The following is a 15,054-nucleotide window of genomic DNA, read 5'->3' as shown; positions in this document are numbered from 1 at the left end:
GATCTAATCCATACAAGACAAAACCCTGTCCTACCGACCAGGAACGGTCTCCCGTTAAACGGTCGGTCCAGGACTGAAACCACTCCCACAAGTTCAAAACAAAGGGGCAATGCCAAAAAACATGGGCAGTACTCTCTAAGCTGTCACAGCCGGTCCTCGGGCACAGTCCATCACCCAATCGCCAGTGATACCTTTTCAGATTGGTCACCAAGGCACCGTGTGCAATTCTCCATGCAAGGTCACGGAGCCTGCAACCATTCAGCCTTGAATGCACCGAACGCCATACTTCGACAGGATGACGTCCCTGTACAAAAATTGCATTCAAGGCCCTATCCCGCAACGAACTGTGAACGAGGGCCGGCTGTGACAGGTCAACAGGGGGCAACTCAATCAGAGCGGAGCAAAAGACACGCACCACCCTGTTTGGAGTACTACTATGCGGTTCTCTGTTGCTAAACAGCGCCGGGACCCATCGACGCAGGTGCAAACCGCCCCAAAAACGTACAAAATATGAACAAGGCAACCCTGGGTCAGTTACCGCTACAAACAACTGCTTAAATAACAAACAAGTTAACTTACTTCCCAGATGAACAACCCCTAACCCACCCTTCTCCAGTTTTTGGTACATTACCGCCCTTTTCACAAGCTCTGTACCACCCGACCAAATAAATGAAAATATCGCTCTCTCCAACCGCACTACGACGCGACGCGGAATTGGATACACCGCGCCCGGGTACCACAAGATGGGCGAAACAAAACGATTAACTACGGTGACTTTCCCTAGGATCGAAAGCCAGCGGGTGCCAAAGGTTTCGAGCCTGCTCTCAAATACCTCAGCCCTCTCGCTCCAGGTGACATCACCAGGTGCATCGTAGCCGAACCATATACCATTAATTTTGATATTCTGATCCGACCACGACGCACCGAATGGTAAGTCTCTGTATCTCCAGCTACCAAGACGAAGGCCCTTTGTCTTTTCTGGATTCAACTTCGCCCCGGTAGCTCTCTCGAAAATAGATAAATCCTGCGAGAGTGCGCGAAAGGAGCCCAGACTCGAAACAACACATGTCACGTCATCTGCATATTGAGCGCATTTCACTTTGGCACCCCCTGGCACAACGAATGGAACAAGTCTGGAGTCCCTTTCCAAAAGACGAGAGAGGGACTCGCTAAACAAAACAAAGTAATGGAGACAGAGGGCACCCCTGGCGCACCCCCCTCTCTACGTTAAAAACCTCCGAACAAAACCCATTTACGATAACAGAACTGAAACTTTCCTGATACAAAACAGAAATCCATTTACGAAAATTTGGGTGCAACTGAAACGTCTCCAATACATTCATTAAAAAACCGCGATCCACCATGTCAAAGGCCTTCTGCTGGTCCAGAGACACCAATGCACATGGCAAATCACGCTCAATAACAAAGTCGGTCAAGTCGCGCATCAACCACAAGTTCTGCTGGATGCAATGACCCTTCACTGCACAAGTCTGGAGATCACCCACAAGATGCGGCATAGCCAGTGCAAGGCGGTTGCACAAAGCCTTAGCCAGCAACTTGTAGTCCACATTTAACAAGGTGATCGGACGCTTGTTACGGGGATCCAAGGGGTCCCCAGACTTGGGCAGCAAAGTAATCATGCCCAGACGTTGACTTTGGTTTAACAGTCCGTTTTGGAAGGCGTCCTCGAAGACGGCTCTGATGTCGGGTCCTATTATTGCCCAGAAGGTTCGGTAGAACTCCCTCGGAAGCCCGTCCGAACCCGGGGACTTGTCATTCTTCATCTTCGAAAGCGCCTTCCAAAGCTCAACAGTGGTTATTTCGCCCCCCAAAATATCATTGACATCGTGGGGAACGGTTTTTGAGATTCCCCTCAATAAATCAGCCTGTGCCGACAAGTCGACATTGCCACGCGTAAACAAACTCGAATAGTACTCTTTATATACGCGGACAATGCCGTGAGGGTCACTAACCACGGTCCCATCAGTAGCGCGTACAGACGGGACGCGTCTGTCACCTGCCGATGAGCTAACGGACTGGTAAAACCTCAGTGAAGGGCGCTCCTCGGCTTCCACCGCTTCGACACGGGCCCTGACGCGGGCACCGTGGTACTTTTCATCGAGATAAGTCTGCAAAGCGATGACTGCCGAAGGGTCGCCAAACTTCACCTCCGCGCACAGCTTCGAGAATTTTTCTCTTCGACGCCGTGCGCGGGTCACGCAATACTGAATTGCGTAGCGTTTGATGCGCAACTTGACCTCATCCCACCATTGGGATGTAGAAACAAAGGCCGGCTTCAATGTTTGCCATCCTTTGTACCTGGTCTCGAAACCCTGGCGGAACTCTGCCTCGCCAAGAATCCGACAGTTAAGCTTCCATAGGCCCCGCCCGATGGGGAAAATGGAAGGCAAAACAAAACGTGCTACTACAGTGTCATGGTCAGAGAGCGGACAGCTGAGCGTCTCGCAACCCGAAAATGTAAAACTTACGGGCGCATACACTCGATCTATCCTGGAGGCATCTTCTCCGTTAGGCCTCACCCACGTATACACCGTACTACACGGGTGCATATGCCTCCAGACATCGGCTAAAAGGTGTGCCGAAGTGAATCTGTCCAATTCTGTGATCCCAGCGTCGGGACTTGCAGACACAGAAGTTCCGAGTCTGTCAAGACCCGAGTCTGGGACACAGTTAAAGTCTCCGACCATGACACACGGCGCACTACCAGGAACAAAGGAAGGCAGCGTGTTCAAAAAATCTCGTCTAGCAGAAGGCCGATTGGGAGCATACACATTGCAAATGGCGATGTTACCCTGTGGATACTTGAATAGAATGCAAACCAATCGGCCCTCGTGATCCGTCTCCACCCTAGTGGCACAACCCGCCTGACGAGCTGACAGAAGGATGACAGTGCCACAGGATGAAGACGAACCAAACGAAGCATGCAGCTCACCACCCCACTCATAAGCCCATAGAGGGACATCTTCATCTTCTTCTCTAGCCTAGGTCTAAAGAGACTTGTTAAGTGAGCAAGCAAAATAACAACTAAAAACAACTAGGCCCACAAATAAGTTGGCTTAGTGCATTTGTGTTTGTTTAAAATGTTATCATTTTACATCATAAAAACAAACAATGATGTAGCCTATGTTTTATTATGTCTGTAGTCTGGGCATTTGATTGTGGTTGCAATGATGATGACACGATGGTTCAAATGTTCAGCTTTATACAGTCTGCTTCAAACTTTGGGATTGTTTTTTGAGACTATTGTGGAAGCAAATCTCACATCACTTTGTGGTAACCACATTATTTAATTTTCTTCAAATCATGATTACTTCTGCTTTGCTGTTTACTATTTCCAGGAAGAATTGAAAAGCCGAATATCCAGGTCAAGGGCGTGGTTTCCTGCGATGTACAACACCAGTGTGGAGGCAACAACAGAAGAGAACAGCCTAAAGACAATGTTTTAAGATGATATATTTGTATCCTTTGTAGGACAAAATAGTTTATCCGAGAGTCCAAAAAGCAAAGGAACAAGTGCCATAGAGAAAAAAGATGGAAGAGTGAGTTTAACTATTGTACCCAATTGTATAATGATATTAAAGGTACTTTTGATATCCTGTTTAAAAAAATAGGCTGGTACATCTTTTACGTGCAAGCTTCATAAGTTTGGCCAAATTGTAGATTTGGGATGATTATTAACATTTTTAAGCTTGGTGTTTTGCCGTGCAAAGGTAATAATTATTGTGCTTTTTACGTGACCCGTCATACGGGATACAAAACGTCACGGCCAAACGGCACTACCAAACCATCCCATTCTTACAAACGAACCTCGGGTCAAGCGAGCCAAAAAAAAAGTACATACGCTCACCGACCTGCAGAGACAAAACGCCCCACCCCCCACTGAAATATTAAAAAACTACAAAAGGACGACCAGCACGCAGCGAAACAAAACACCCTTCCCCAGCACACCACCGTCCAAAAAAGGCAGCCCTAGATAGACGGCGAAAATCGCCTTCAACCTGAAGGCGAATGTCAGACTTCACCGCCTCCAGGACTGCCTGCCAACTGGCAAATTTCCCCCTAAAAACAACATCACATCTATTCCTCCAAATAAGTTTTTTTACAACAGAACAAACATAAATAATACGCTGCAACACAGCAACAGAACAAACTGGAGGATCTAATCCATACAAAACAAAACCCTGTCCTACCGACCAGGAACGGTCTCCCGTTAAACGGTCGGTCCAGGACTGAAACCACTCCCACAAGTTCAAAACAAAGGGGCAATGCCAAAAAACATGGGCAGTACTCTCTAAGCTGTCACAGGTAATAATTATTTGGTTAAGCTGCTATTCCTGGCTTATAATTTGAGGGACCTACATTTAAATGTTAACCTCCCACTATGTTATAAAATGTAAATGTATGTTTATGATAATGTCATGTGCTATATCTGTATCTATGCTTACATGTGTATATTTTATATTTTCTGTTCACAGGTCAATAATGGTGAAGATTTTTGGCTTCCTGAAGACAAGTGGGAGGCCATATGTATTTAAGAGAAACACTCGTGAAGACTTTACGTCGATTTGGGGTACCAACACTTTAAAACGAAACTCGTTGGGAAAGCTTGCCCAAGATTCAACAGTGACAGAGATGCAAAACCGCCATTGTCTCCCGCGAAGGTTAATGCTATGAAAGGTTAGTCATTATGAAAAGCTTTCCAACAAGTAACCATTTATATTACAAGCTGATGACTTAGTATGACTGATTAGATTGCATGCATAACCTCACTTGAAATTTCAAGTTTGTACAATTATGTTCATTGCTGTTGGTAAGCATACTACCTTTATGTTGTTATAAGTTCATGGTCACTAGAGGTGTAACTCCACAATGCTTGTCAATGCTATAACTCCAAAAAAGAAAGTTGCTTTAAATCATGGTGTATATTTTGCCCCTGGAGGGTTTCAGAACTTTGTGATTGTCAAAATTCAAGAATCCATTGTTGGTTCAACTTGAAAGTACATCTTTCAATTAGGTGGGAAGGTTGTCCCTTTGGATTTGAGACAAAAGAATGTTCTTGGTTACACTGTGATTGCCAGTCCATTCAGGTTGGATACCAACAGAGATAAATATCGTGAGACATTCTAAACCCTTGGAAAGTTTCAACTTAACTTACCATGAAAGCACTCATCTAGCAATACAAGAGATTTTTTCAGTCTAAGGATCAAACTGTTACTGTCAATCATGATAAATCAATTCTTAAGTGTTCATTCACTTTGTTTCTTGCAGCACACTTCTTGGAACGTTTGAAAGAATGCTGCAATTTACTGAGGAAGCTGAAAGGTTCAGCAAATACATATGCGAGAAGCTGACATCAATCGTAAAACAAAGGCCTTGAAACATTAGTATCATATTATTTGTTTTCAACGGTTATTGCTTGCCATTAAGCAGTCTTTAGTTTCATTCAAAATGACAGCATATGCAATGCTGTCACTTACAAGTTCACTTTTCAGAGGAATGTTTCCAGACAGTTCTTTTTTCAGAGTGGGATTAAACCCATATTATTATTTGGTATTTAACAGTTATTGTTTACCATTAAATGGTATTTAGTTTTTTATTCAAATTCAGGAAATGGAAAGTATGTTGCTGTCACTTACAACTGAAGTTTTCAATGGAGATCTTCTGGACAGTTTTGACTTGTAAGTGGTTTAACCAACACTATTATAGACTCATGTTGACTTGGACTTGGCAAAGTCATCTTTCCAATTTTGCTTCTTTTAAAGAACTAACATTTCTAGTAATCAGTATGTATAAATGCCATTAAACAGTATTCAGATATTTATTCAAACTCCAGAATAGACAGTATATTGTCGTCACATATGTGTTCGAGTATAAATATGCATTAACAAATACATGTTTTGTAGGTAAATAGGTTTTTTGGAAGTCTGATTAATTCCCTCCAAAAGGTTACTGTCTGCCTAGCATGCAGAATTGCAGACTACAAAAGTTGGTAATGCTAACTTTTGAATAACTTTTTTCTATTGAGCTGTTACTTTTATTTTCCTATAATTATTGAGAAAACAAACATTTATATTGTTTTAACAGATATAAGTTCCTTTCTTACTTGCCACAGCAATACATGAAAACATTGTTTTCATGAACATGTTTACTTGGTATATCATAATATAGCTATTTCTTTTGAATGCGTAATATCAAAGTGTTTACTTCAAAAGTTTGCTTTCTTCTTAAACTCAAATTTATGTTTTCTTTTTCATTGCCCTTAACTTTGAATTATTGTGCGGTACTAATAATATTGCCATTCATGTTTCATCCATTAACTTGCCTTAACTTTATTGGAGTAAAATGATATTTTCAGATTTTTGTTAACAGTGATTTTTAATCCATCTGTTGAAAGTGTCCCTCGCCTTTACTTGCTTGGTAAGTGTTTGACCTACATCATGTGCAACTGTGAAAGTTGGCTTTCGTGGAGTGCGGACGTGTTTTCGCTCTCGCTCTTTATCTGTTACAGCTGTTATTGTACTGTGCTGTGCTAAACTTCCCGCCAGGCGGGTGTGATAGCTTGTGTTTGTGTGTTTTCCTCAGTTCGTATATCGTTTGTTGTTTCACTATCCTGTCTTTTGTTTGTTTTGTGTTACTCCCCTGTGGCCTAGCCACCTTCGGTATCATGGCATCGCGCCGTGATTCTCGGATAGTTAAGTTGTCGTTCACCGGTGAACAAGCTGTTCCACCGGTGCAAGTTTTTAGTATTTTGAAGAGCAAGGGTGTTGTTGTGCCTGGAGAGGTTGATGCTTTGCAAGCTCTCCAGGGTCGTAAATTCGTAATACGTACGATTTACGTTTTACCAGTGACGTGGCCCGTCAGAAAGGTGTCACGTTGCTGAGTAACGTCGAGGGGATGACAGTTACTCCATACGTAGGACTAGAGGTGCGGCAGGAACTTGTCGTAACGGTTTTGGGTCGGTTCGGGGCTGTCAAGGCTGCCAAAATGTGCTCCTATGCACAAGCCCCTTGGGGTGTTGAACGGGCACCGACAGGTTCGGATCGACCTGAAACAGGACATTCCCTCCTTCCTGTTTATAGCAGGGCATAAAGCCCACGTGCGGTATCCCGGTCAGCCCCGTACCTGCTTCAGGTGTGGGGAGACCGGGCACGAAGACAAGGGCTGCCCAAACAAGAAATGTGGGCGCTGCCTTCGTCTTGGGCATGATAGCACCGCTTGCCCAAACGAGGTTGTGTGCTCACTATGTGGGAAGGAGGGACATGTCTTTCGAGCTTGTCCCTCCTCTTATGTCTCTAGGACTAAGAGTGGGGGTAAGTCAAGTTCCGACGCACCTACTACTTCACGAGAAGAGGGGGAATCTGGTGGGATTTTACCCTCCCCTGCACCTGGTTCACCCTCCCCCGTCGTTGCAGACCCCAACCCCGTGCCCGCACCGAGAAAGTCTCCACCAGCTTCCCCCATCAACTCGTCCAGTTCCGTCCCCAGTCCGCCGCCGGTATCGCCAGATCCGGAGGCTTTGTCTGACGGAGAATCGGTGGTGATCGATTCTCCGGAGGTTCTGTCTGACAGCGACTCCGGTGAATCGGCGAGCCGAAACGTGCCACTGGGACGAGCTGGTACGACGAAATAGGGGAACCCTCTCTTAAAAGGTCGGCTTCAAGTGACGACTCGGACGACGATATGTCGTCTAGGGCGCGCTTGAAGCTTACGGAATCGTCGTCTTCGTAGTTGCCCCACTGCCCTCTCATGGCCATACACTTTCAGTTGCCACTTTGAACGTGAATGGCATGAGGGATCATCGCAAGCGCAGTCGCATTTTCCAATATTGTAAATCAATGGAGGTCGACTGCGTTTGCCTGCAAGAAACACATATTTTGGAAGAAGATGTCCCTCTATGGGCTTATGAGTGGGGTGGTGAGCTGCATGCTTCGTTTGGTTCGTCTTCATCCTGTGGCACTGTCATCCTTCTGTCAGCTCGTCAGGCGGGCTGTGCCACTAGGGTGGAGACGGATCACGAGGGCCGATTGGTTTGCATTCTATTCAAGTATCCACAGGGTAACATCGCCATTTGCAATGTGTATGCTCCCAATCGGCCTTCTGCTAGACGAGATTTTTTTAACACGCTGCCTTCCTTTGTTCCTGGTAGTGCGCCGTGTGTCATGGTCGGAGACTTTAACTGTGTCCCAGACTCTGGTCTTGACAGACTCGGAACTTCTGTGTCTGCAAGTCCCGACGCTGGGATCACAGAATTGGACAGATTCACTTCGGCACACCTTTTAGCCGATGTCTGGAGGCATATGCACCCGTGTAGTACGGTGTATACGTGGGTGAGGCCTAACGGAGAAGATGCCTCCAGGATAGATCGAGTGTATGCGCCCGTAAGTTTTACATTTTCGGGTTGCGAGACGCTCAGCTGTCCGCTCTCTGACCATGACACTGTTGCCTTCCATTTTCCCCATCGGGCGGGGCCTATGGAAGCTTAACTGTCGGATTCTTGGCGAGGCAGAGTTCCGCCAGGGTTTCGAGACCAGGTACAAAGGATGGCAAACATTGAAGCCGGCCTTTGCTTCTACATCCCAATGGTGGGATGAGGTCAAGTTGCGCATCAAACGCTACGCAATTCAGTATTGCGTGACCCGCGCACGGCGTCGAAGAGAAAAATTCTCGAAGCTGTGCGCGGAGGTGAAGTTTGGCGACCCTTTGGCTGTCATCGCTTTGCAGACTTATCTCGATGAAAAGTACCACGGTGCCCGCGTCAGGGCCCGTGTCGAAGCGGTGGAAGCCGAGGAGCGCCCTTCACTGAGGTTTTACCAGTCCGTTAGCTCATCGGCAGGTGACAGACGCGTCCCGTCTGTACGCGCTACTGATGGGACCGTGGTCAGTGACCCTCACGGCATTGTCCGCGTATATAAAGAGTACTATTCGAGTTTGTTTACGCGTGGCAATGTCGACTTGTCGGCACAGGCTGATTTATTGAGGGGAATCTCAAAAACCGTTCCCCACGATGTCAATGATATTTTGGGGGGCGAAATAACCACTGTTAATTGAGCTTTGGAAGGCGCTTTCGAAGATGAAGAATGGCAAGTCCCCGGGTTCGGACGGGCTTCCGAGGGAGTTCTACCGAACCTTCTGGGCAATAATAGGACCCGACATCAGAGCCGTCTTCGAGGACGCCTTCCAAAACGGACTGTTAAACCAAAGTCAACGTCTGGGCATGATTACTTTGCTGCCCAAGTCTGGGGACCCCTTGGATCCCCGTAACAAGCGTCCGATCACCTTGTTAAATGTGGACTACAAGTTGCTGGCTAAGGCTTTGTGCAACCGCCTTGCACTGGCTATGCCGCATCTTGTGGGTGATCTCCAGACTTGTGCAGTGAAGGGTCATTGCATCCAGCAGAACTTGTGGTTGATGCGCGACTTGACCGACTTTGTTATTGAGCGTGATCTGCCATGTGCATTGGTGTCTCTGGACCAGCAGAAGGCCTTTGACATGGTGGATCGCGGTTTTTTAATGAATGTATTGGAGACGTTTCAGTTGCACCCGGTTTTTCGTAAATGGATTTCTGTTTTGTATCAGGAAAGTTTCAGTTCTGTTACCGTAAATGGGTTTTGTTCGGAGGTTTTTAACGTAGAGAGGGGGGTGCGCCAGGGGTGCCCTCTGTCTCCATTACTTTATGTTTTGTTTAGCGAGTCCCTCTCTCGTCTTTTGGAAAGGGACTCCAGACTTGTTCCATTCGTTGTGCCAGGGGGTGCCAAAGTGAAATGCGCTCAATATGCAGATGACGTGACATGTGTTGTTTCGAGTCTGGGCTTCTTTCGCGCACTCTCGCAGGATTGATCTATTTTTGAGAGAGCTACCGGGGCGAAGTTGAATCCAGAAAAGACAAAGGGCCTTCGTCTTGGTAGCTGGAGATACAGAGACTTACCATTCGGTGCGTCGTGGTCGGATCAGAATATCAACATTAATGGTATATGGTTCGGCTACGATGCACCTTGTGATGTCACCTGGAGCGAGAGGGCTGAGGTATTTGAGAGCAGACTCGAAACCTTTGGCACCCGCTGGCTTTCGATCTTGGGGAAAGTCACCGTTATTAATCGTTTCGTTTCGCCCATCTTGTGGTACCCGGGCGCGGTGTACCCAATTCCGCGTCGCGTCCTGGTGCGGTTGGAGAGGGCGATTTTTTCATTCATATTGTCTGGTGGTACAGAGCTGGTCAAGAGGGCGATATTGTACCAAAAAATGGAGAAGGGGGGACTAGGGGTGGTTCATCTGGGAAGTAAGTTAACTTGTTTGTTATTTAAGCAATTGTTTCTAGCGGTAACTGACCCAGGGTTGCCTTCTTCATATTTTGTACGTTTTTGGGGCGGGTTGCACTTGCGTCGATGGGTTCCGGCGCTGTTTAGCAACAGAGAACCGCATAGTAGCACACCAAGCAGAGTGGTGCGTGTCTTTTGCTCCGCTCTTATTGAGTTACCCCCTGTTGACCTGTCACGGCCGGCCCTCGTTCTCAGTTCCTTGCGGGATAGGGCCTTGAATGCAATTTTTGTACAGGGACGTCATCCTGTCGAAGTATGGCGTTCGGTGCATTCAAGACTGAATGGTTGCAGGCTCCGTGATCTTGCATGGAGAATTGCACACGGTGCCTTGGTGACCAATCTGAAAAGGTATCACTGGCGATTGGGTGATGGACTGTGCCCGAGGACCGGCTGTGACAGCTTAGAGAGTACTGCCCATGTTTTTTGGCATTGCCCCTTTGTTTTGAACTTGTGGGAGTGGTTTCAGTCCTGGACCGACCGTTTAACGGGAGACCGTTCTTGGTCGGTAGGACAGGGTTTTGTTTTATATGGATTAGATCCTCCAGTTTGTTCCGTTGCTGTGTCGCAGCGTATTATTTATGTTTGTTCTGTTGTAAAAAAACTTATTTGGAGGAATAGATGTGATGTTGTTTTTAGGGGGAAATTTGCCAGTTGACATTCGCCTTCAGGTCGAAGGCGATTTTCGCCGTTTATCTAGGGCTGCCTTTTTTGGACGGTGGTGTGCTGGGGAAGGGTGTTTTGTTTCGCTGCGTGCTGGTCGTCCTTTTGTAGTTTTTTAATATTTCAGTGGGGGGTTGGGCGTTTTGTCTCTGCAGGTCGGTGAGCATATGTACTTTTTTTGGCTCGCTTGACCTGAGGTTCGTTTGTAAGAATGGGAGGGTTTGGTAGTGCCGTTTGGCCGTGACGTTTTGTATCCCGTATGACGGGTCACGTAAAAAGCACTGTGAAGAGTAATTTTAAACCTGTTGAAACTCATCGCCACCTGTTTTCACCAGATAAACTTGTTGAAAACAATTGAACCTGTGGAAAATCCTAGTTAGTAGTTAACAGTTAAAACCTGTCATAACCAGTTGAAACCTTTAATACATGTTGTAACCTGTTGAAACCTTTTCAATACCAGTTAAGACCTGTTGAAAACAGTTGAAACCTGTTCATACAGTATGTTATTACCAGTTAAAAGCTATTGTGCCTGTTGAAAACAGTTGATACCATTTAATACCTGTTATTACCTATTGGGTCCTTAGCTTAAGAAAAAAAACTCGGGGGGCAATTTGGAGATCTGTTGGTTTAATGCGCTCAATTTCGACAGCGTAGCGATTAACTGAAGAGAGTAAAAAATGAAGCAAAAGACATAGAAAATAAATTGCTACTAATTTCTCAATATACTTCCCCTTAAACTCTAGAGGACTTCCAAACTCACTACCCCTTTAACTCTATAGGACTTCCAAACTCACTACCCCTTTAACTATATAGGACTTCCAAACTCACTACCCCTTTAACTCTATAGGACTTCCAAACTCCCAAGAAACTGCATATACATAACATAAACTACATAACAACATCCCTGAAAAATATGCATTGTCAAATAGATCACCTTTGATATAAACCCTAGCCAAGTCTAAACTACAAACTTGATAAACCTCCAATTTCCCCACTGCTTGCCCAGGGAAGCTAAACTAAACGAGAATCTTAAAATTAACCCAAGCCCAATAAAAGTACGTATACTCCTGCAACAAACGATTACGAAATAACATCTCACCGAAACAATTTCCCCATCTCCACGTAAGAACCGAAACGTAAGCACCTGACGTACTGTAGTTCACAACCGTAAACTGGAAAAACAAAATACAATTAAGAATAAAAACATTTAATATATAAAGTATCTCCATGAAGAAAGAGCAGTCACATGTACCAAAAAGAAACCTAGCAACCTCACAGAAAAACCCATATCCCAAGAAAGCTGTCAATAGACAATAAAATAAACAAAGGAAACTATTTACCCACCTAAACCTTAAAATTGCATACCCAAGCTGCCGAAACACCATCTGAAAAACAGTCCAAACAAGATGGCTGAAGTAAATCTAAGTTTCACTTACCGAAAACGAGGGCGCTATTAACCAATTGAAGGAGTAAAGAGTAAACTAGAAATCAAATTTGGTCACATTACCTGTCACCAAATACCAGTTCAACAGGTATTAAGTGGAATTTTCACCTGGGGGGTTGTGCCACTAGGGTGGAGACGGATCACGAGGGTCGATTGGTTTGCATTTTATTCAAGTATCCACAGGGTAACATCTCCCTTTGCACAGTGTATGCTCCCAATCGGCCTTCTGCTAGACGAGATTCTTTTAACACGCTGCGGAGACTTTATCTGTGTCCCAGACTCGGGTCTTCTGTGTCTGCTATTTACTTCGGCACACCTTTAAGCCGATGTCTGGAGGCATATGCACCCGTGTAGTACGGGGAACACGTGGGTGAGGCCTAACAGGGAAGATGCCTCGAAGATAGATCGAGTGTATGTGCCCGTTAGTTTTAAATGTTCTGGTTGCGTCACACTGAGCTGTCCGCTCTCTGACCACGACACCGTTGTAGCACGGTTTGCTTTGCCTTCCATTTTTCCGATCGGGCAAGGCCTATGGAAGCTTAACTGTCAGATACTTGGCGAGGAAGAGTTCCGCCAAGGTTTCGAAACCAGGTACAGAGGATGGCAAACCTTGAAGCCGGCCTTTGCCTCTACAACCCAATGGTGGGATGATGTCAAGTTGCGCATCAAACGCCGCGCAATTAAGTATTGCGTGACCCGCGCACGGCGTCCAAGAGAAAAATTCTCGAAGCTGTGCGCGGAGTTGGAGTAGAGACCCCTCGGCTGTCATCGCTTTGCAGACTTATCTCGATGAAAAGTACCATGGTGCCCGCGTCAGGGCCCGTGTCGAAGCGGTGGAAGCCGAGGAGCGCCCTTCACTGAGGTTTTACCAGTCCGTTAGCTCATCGGCAGGGGAGAGACACGTCCCATCTGTGCGCGTTACTGATGGGAGTTTTTGTACGCGTGGCAATGTCGACTTGACGGCACAGGCCGATTTATTGAGGGGAATCTCAAAAACTGTTCCCCACGAGGTCAATGCAATTTTTTTGGGGGGGGGGCGGAATAACCACTGTTCAGCCTTTGGAAGGCGCTTTCGAAGATGAAGAATGGAAATTCCCCGGGTTCGGACGGGCTTCCGAGGGAGTTGTACCGAACCTTCTGGGCAATACTCGAACCGGCATCAGAGCCGTCTTTGAAGACGCCTTCCAAAAAGGCACTGTTAAACCAAAGTCAACGTCTGGGCATGATTACTTTGCTGCCCAAGTCTGGGGACACCTTGGATCCTCATAACAAGCGTCCGATAACCTTCTTTAACGTGCACAAGTTGCTGGCTAAGGCTTTGTGCAAACGCCTTGCACTGGCTATGCCGCATCTTCTGGGTCATCTCCAGGCTTGTGCAGTCAAGGAGCAGGCCTTCATGCTCGTCAAAGTGAAGGAGATCCTCGCCCAGAAAACTGATGCTGGATTCGAACAGGAGTGTATGATGTTCCGGGACGAAGCAAGTGACCTGTACACGACCTGTATCCAGTACTTGGAGGCCTGGACCCAGGACATGTAAGATGGAGAGCTGTCAACGTTCAAATGGATGTCACTGTCCGAGATGCCAGAATGGGACAACGTGGAGGCCACTGTGATGTACCTGAAGAGGATCGGTCTGGGGAAGACAGATGCCAAATGCTTCGACGAGCTCTGCAATCTTCAGACATTCTGCAAGAACAAGGCACAGGATGTGGACTTCAGAGACGCCCTTGCCCACCAGAAATGGTACCTGTACTGAGGAAAATCAGATCCTCAGAGAAGTATGCATAGGTCCATAGATTTTTTGGACTCTAATCTGCCCTGTAGCACAGTACACTTTTTGTTCATTTTTTACTAGACTTGGAGCCAAACCATACCTGACTCAAGTTGTGGACCTCCCTGAGTCCCTATAAGAGCGATTAAGATTGCACCATTTTGCATCTAGGCACAGGAGAGGGAGACCTGCACCGACCGTTTAACTGGATACCGTTCCTAGTCGGTAGGACAGGGTTTTCTTTTATATGGGGTACACCCTAAAGTTTGTTCTGTTGCTGTGTTGCAGCGTATTATGTGTTTTTTCTGTTGTGAAAAAACTTGTGTGGAGAAATAGATGTCATGTTGTTTTCCTGGAGGCGTTCAAGTCTGACATTCGCCTTGAGGTTGAAGGCGATTTTCGGCGTTTATCTGGGGCCGCTTTTTTTTGGACGGTGGTGTGCTGGGGAGGGGTGTTTCCCTTTGTAGTTTTTTTTAATGTTCCAGTGGGTGGTTGGGCGTTTTGTCTCTGCAGGTCGGTGGGCCTATGTACTTTTTTGGCTCGCTTGACCTCAATTTCGTTTATACGAATGGGATAGTTCGGTAGTGCCGTTTGGCCGTGACATCTGGTATCCCGCATGGCGGGTCACGTCATGCACCAACTGCAGATGAAAGCGGATACTCCTAAATATGAAAGAGAAAGAAGAACAGAAGCTGAAAACCCACTAGTGATGTGTGGTTTATGTCAGGGCTTTTATAGCTCCAAGTTCGTCACCAGACACCAAAGCATTTGTCAAGGAGATTCATGCCATTATCAATGACTAAACCTGACCTAACACCTGGTCAAAATCCTCTGAATTTCA

At 46.2% G+C, this 15,054-nt stretch overlaps 1 protein-coding gene and 1 long non-coding RNA gene across 2 annotated transcripts in view; both read left to right on the top strand.

Annotated features, from left to right (window-relative positions):
• LOC139984726 (uncharacterized) overlaps positions 1-15,054 on the top strand; it is a 226,439-nt gene that overhangs the window by 129,037 nt on the left and 82,348 nt on the right. The window lies entirely within an intron of this gene.
• LOC139985081 (uncharacterized) lies at positions 2,997-6,782 on the top strand. Its single transcript, XR_011799282.1, has 3 exons — positions 2,997-3,560; positions 4,497-4,698; positions 5,290-6,782. It is a non-coding gene; the product is annotated as an uncharacterized lncRNA (long non-coding RNA).

The sequence above is a fragment of the Apostichopus japonicus genome, chromosome 17, assembly GCF_037975245.1.
Source record: "Apostichopus japonicus isolate 1M-3 chromosome 17, ASM3797524v1, whole genome shotgun sequence".
Taxonomy (NCBI): Eukaryota; Metazoa; Echinodermata; class Holothuroidea; order Aspidochirotida; family Stichopodidae; genus Apostichopus; species Apostichopus japonicus.
The sequence above is the reverse complement of the archived record's forward strand: the minus strand, read 5'-3'. Positions and strand labels throughout refer to the sequence as shown.